We start from the raw sequence: 4,966 nt of genomic DNA, 5'->3' as shown, positions 1-4,966 counted from the left end.
TTGTGATATGTCAATAGTCTAATCACTGCATGCGCGAGATAGGGCGGCAGCGTTCATGTGTGACGCGGCGACCTGCATGCGCAGCACTGAAGTTGTGAAATAATTTGTAAACTGCAGTAAGTAGAGTTGTAGACAAATTACCATTGCTCTAGTTATGCACAAATGAGATGAGATAATGGATTTTGCAACCGTTCAGAGGTCGCCGTTGAGTTGGCGACGCAGATCGATGGGCCGAAATTGCCTACCTAAGCACTCTGGTTCATCTATATGCTGATGCGCGAGCAGACAGGGTCTCGTCCACACATGGTTGTCGTCTCCAATCTGAGCCAGCCCGGGCCCGACGTCCTATAGGTACCGCGCGAGTGTTGCTGCCGTCCAGAATCGAGCGGCGACCTCGACATGACAGCATCTGGAGTTTGTCGGGTGGCTTCAGCATCGACGTCGAGGAGTCATGAGGCCATCAGGCGGCGTCTAGGCGCAGGGGAGACGGCATGGTGAGGATCCGGCGGCGCTGTTTCTCTCCACCCTTATATCAGATTGCATCCTGATCATATGACGTTGGATAGATCCTGGTGGAGCGAAGGGTGGAGGAAAGGGACGTAGGTTACGGGGGAGATCAGGGAAACAAATTAAAGCCCCCCAACTAATTATGGTTGGTTTCCAATAGAATTGATTGTGATTGAAATAAAACCGCTAGGTGCAAAAAAGAGGAAACCGGAGGAGGGAGGACGTACGAAGAGGAGGTGGGACGAACGAAGGGACGTAAGACGGGAGACGGAACACTCCGTTTCTTTTAGGGAATCATTTATATACGGCGCGCCGGCTGAAACTTGCGCCGGTCGGCCCCCCACGTACACGCACTGTATATGGGACCCACGCACCGCTCAATCACGCTGAGCCTTATCCCATCCCCTTGCATCGTCTTCCCACCACAGACATCTCTTTCGTCTTGCACGGCAATCCCCAATCATCTCCTTGCCGCACCTCGATTCTTCCTTTCTACTCCTCCATCCAAACGCATCGCGCATCCCACTGGCTCGGCAGCTCCACCGGTGCCAGAGGAGAAGTGCTCTCCTGCGCCGCGCGCTGCATCTAGTAACCCATCGGAGCCGGAGACGACGGCGACGAGCACCGGGTAGGAAGACGGCAAACACAAGGGCCAGATGCACCCCTCTCCATGGCCGTTCGCAGGCAGAGGTGTGCTCGTCGCCTTGTCCGCCGGCAACTGGATGCCTCCATGGCCGCCGCATCCATGGTTAGTTAGTCCCCATGGCCAAGCTGGAATCGACCACGGTGGCGACGAGTTTGTGCTGGAACCAGGTAATTTTTTTGCTGGATCCACCAATTTGTTTTGCTACAACCCTTTCTTTTTTTGCTACCATCCCCGTTTGATTTCGATGAACACTTTTTGCTGGAACCTCTTTTGATTTTTGCTGGAACCACTTCTTTTTTTGATGGAACCATCTTTCTCGGTTTGCAGCAATTTGAGAGGATGATTGCCCCATCACTGCCATGATTTTTTGATACATCAAATTTTTGCTGGAACCTCTTTGATTTTTGCAGGAACTAGCATTTGAATTTGCTGCATAGGCTATGTTTATGCTGGGACGGCGACGGACGGCGGCTACATGTGTCTTTGCTGCATTTGTCTTTTTGTTGGAATTAGCAATTATTTTTGCTACAACAAGCCTCTGAAGAGCTGGAACCGGCAAGATTGCTTTTGTTTGCAGTCATCGGCAGCAGCGCATTTTTTGCTGGAACGCCATTTTTTGTTGTTGGAATAGGTTTTGGTTTTCGCTGGAACCGGTCTTATTTTCTGCTACAACGGGCTAATTGTTTTGCTCCAACAGATTACTGGAGTTTTTCTGTTTTGCTTTTCTTGCTGATTTTACTTTGCTACAATCGGCATGGGAAAAGCTTCAACCGTGAAAAAAAAAGCTTCAACCAGAGAGGGTGAGAAAAAGCTTGGACTAGCGAGAAAATAACTCTTCAACCAGGCGCACGCGAGCACGTGATGCCGGCCGGCTGCAGCCAGCGGGGCATGGTGATGCTGCATTGAGCGTGCTACGACGGAGCCGGCTAGTTGCTGCAACGACAGAGGCATCTGACGTGCTACGAGACGGCCCTGTCCCTATGTGGTGGCGGCTAGGTGCAACGACGACCTCTGCTAGATCCGGCGAGAACCGGTGCAGCGATGGCGGCGAGCCGGCGGGGCTTCGAAGTCAGCGGCAGGGGCGGCCATGGCGGGCTGCGTGCGTGTGGCGGGGTGTGCTGGAGATTTTTTTTGTATTGTTTTCCGCATGATGTATCAGAGGAGGGAAAAAAGAGGACCAGATCTGACGGCACTGGGAACTTTAATCGTACGGGTATGCGTTGACCGGCTCAATTTTGTGCCGGTGCCGGCGCCTATTACTCGACTTTCTTTTAGGTAGTAGAGAAGAGAAAAACGGTGACACTTTTATTGATTAATATGGTAATTCTTAGCTAATCTACACCGTTATAATTCGGACTCATGGGATTAACGGCTCTAATTTACTAATTAACGTGGTAATTTTTAGGAAGTTAATTAGTATAGGTATAGATAGATGTAATACAGTTCTCAGTGTTCTTGTACAGAAAGAAGTCGCGTTCGTTATTTGTGTTCCATGGTTGGGAATGGGGGCTTCTGGTGTCTGGTTCGTCATCGACGACAACCACCACGTGCTTCAGCTCACTGCTGCCGAGTCGATTCCAATAATTGAGCGGCAGGCCGTAACCAACAAAATATCTTCAGGAATGGCCTCGGCGGAGCACGGCAAGAAGCTGCGGATCCTGCTCGTCCCCTTCTTCGCCACGAGCCACATCGGCCCGCACGCCGACCTCGCCGTCCGCCTCGCCGCGGTCAGGCCTGACACCGTCGAGCCCACGATCGCTGTCACCCCAGCCAATGTCTCGGTTGCTCGATCAGCACTCGACCGGCACGGCCCCGCGGCGAGCGCTGCCATCAGGATAGCCACCTACCCGTTCCCGGACGTGGACGGCCTGCCGCCGGGCGTCGAGAACCTCTCCGCCGCTGCCGCGGGCGACGCGTGGCGCATCGACGCCGCTGCCATGGAAGGGACGCTGACGCGCCCCCCTCAGGAGGCGCTCATCAGGGAGCGGTCCCCCGACGCTGTTGTCACCGATATCCACTTTTTCTGGATCTCCGTCATCGCGGACGAGCTAGGCGTGCCGTGCATCACGTTCAGCGTCATGCCCCCCTTCTCAACCCTCGCCATGCGCAATATCGCTGGCGCAATCGACGGCCTCTCCGATCAACAGGAGGTGGTCGTCCCTGGGTTTAGGCCCGAAGATTCGGATCCTAAGGACGGAGCTGCCGGAGTTCTTGAGACGCCAAGAGAGACACGACCGATTCAGCCCGGTCTTGGCGGGGCAAGCCAGGTGCTTCGGCCTCGCCGTCAACACCTTCTTGGACATGCAGCAGCAGTACTGTGAGTTGTACGCGCGCGTCCCGGCTGCGTGAAGCGCGCCTACTTCGTCGGGCCACTGTCACTGCCGTTGCCACCGGCCGGAGCAAGTGCCGTTGAGTCACCGTGCATCCGTTGGCTGGGCTCGATACCCAGATGCTCGGTGGTGTACGTATGCTTCGGCACCTACGCCTCCATCTCTGGAGATCAGCTTCGGGAGCTGGCCCTTGGCTTGGAATCCTCCGGCAAGCCGTTCTTGTGGGCGCTGAGGGCCGAGGGGTGGGCGCCGCCGGCGGGGTGGGAGGAGCGTGTCGGGAAGAGGGGGATGCTCGTCAGAGGGTGGGCCCCACAGACCGCCATCCTGGCTCATCCGGCCGTGGGGGCATTCCTGACGCACTGCGGGTCGAGCTCTCTGCTGGAGGCGGCGGCGGCCGGCGTGCTGATGCTGACGTGGCCGCTGGTGTTCGACCAGTTCATCGAGGAGAGGCTGGTCACGGACGTTCTCAAGATCGGAGAGAGGGTGTGGGACGGGCCACGGAGCACGAGGTACGAGGAGCAGCAGATGGTGCCGGCCGCGGCGGTGGCGCGGGCCGTGGCGAGGTTCTTGGAGCCTGGGGGAACAGGGGAGGCGGCGAGGGCTCGAGCGCAGGAGCTCGCCGTGAAGGCTCACGCCGCCGTGGCGGAAGGCGGGTCGTCGTACAATGATCTGCACAGGCTTATCAGCGATCTGATGGAAACACGGAAGATCTAGCCGAACCCATCGAGCAGGTGACCAAGTCGGACAGGTTCAGCGAGCTCGTGTCCAACGTGAGAGGAAGGAAGGGGAAGCAGAGAGATTGGTTTCCTTGGACTCGTGTGCGTGTCGATGGCGTCTCCTGAATTTGTTTCATTCTGTCATCCCGATTGCCTGAAAGCTCTGAAAGTGTTGCAAAGTGTTTGGTTTTGTAATTTAGGCGACATTTGCACAGCATCTGCAGATTATGATAGGCGATGTTAACCAATGGATAAATGGAGTTTTGTGTGGTAGCAAATGACAGAAATCAGGTGTTCAAAAGCTTGAGATTAACGCCCAACAATGACAGAAATCTGCTCTTTGCTCATCATGGCCCTCTTCAGCATTCAGAACAAAATGGAACGTTTTTTTTTCTTTTTGGACAAAAGGTAGGCAACGACCTTGCATCACCAACCAAACTAAACATTTTTTATTCCTTTTTAACGAAGGGAGGCGTGATGCAACCGAAGAATTGCACCGTATGCGTGGAGCCGTCAGTGAACTTCCCACTGGCAGTCTAGCGCCATTTTTCTCTTGGGGTCACAATTCCACCGATTGGACATACCATTGAATTGGCCGATAGATTCGACAATGAAGTAAGCCCTGAAGCATTTTCGCGTCCATTTGTCATTCTCCACGGCGGTTTTGATGGTCATAGTCCGGAGGGTGCAGTGCTTGAATGGTAAAGCTCTTTGAAGCTCTCCCGGTGTATCCAGGGGTCTGTCCTAAATTTTGGAAGTTTCTATTT

The 4,966-nt window shown here is 54.5% G+C and overlaps 1 pseudogene; it reads left to right on the top strand.

Annotated features, from left to right (window-relative positions):
* The first annotated feature begins 842 nt into the window (after nucleotides 1-842).
* LOC123138545 (UDP-glycosyltransferase 73C4-like) lies at nucleotides 843-4,544 on the top strand (annotated as a pseudogene).
* The last annotated feature ends 422 nt before the right edge of the window (nucleotides 4,545-4,966 follow it).

Source organism: Triticum aestivum, chromosome 1B, assembly GCF_018294505.1.
Source record: "Triticum aestivum cultivar Chinese Spring chromosome 1B, IWGSC CS RefSeq v2.1, whole genome shotgun sequence".
Taxonomy (NCBI): Eukaryota; Viridiplantae; Streptophyta; class Magnoliopsida; order Poales; family Poaceae; genus Triticum; species Triticum aestivum.
The sequence above is the reverse complement of the archived record's forward strand: the minus strand, read 5'-3'. Positions and strand labels throughout refer to the sequence as shown.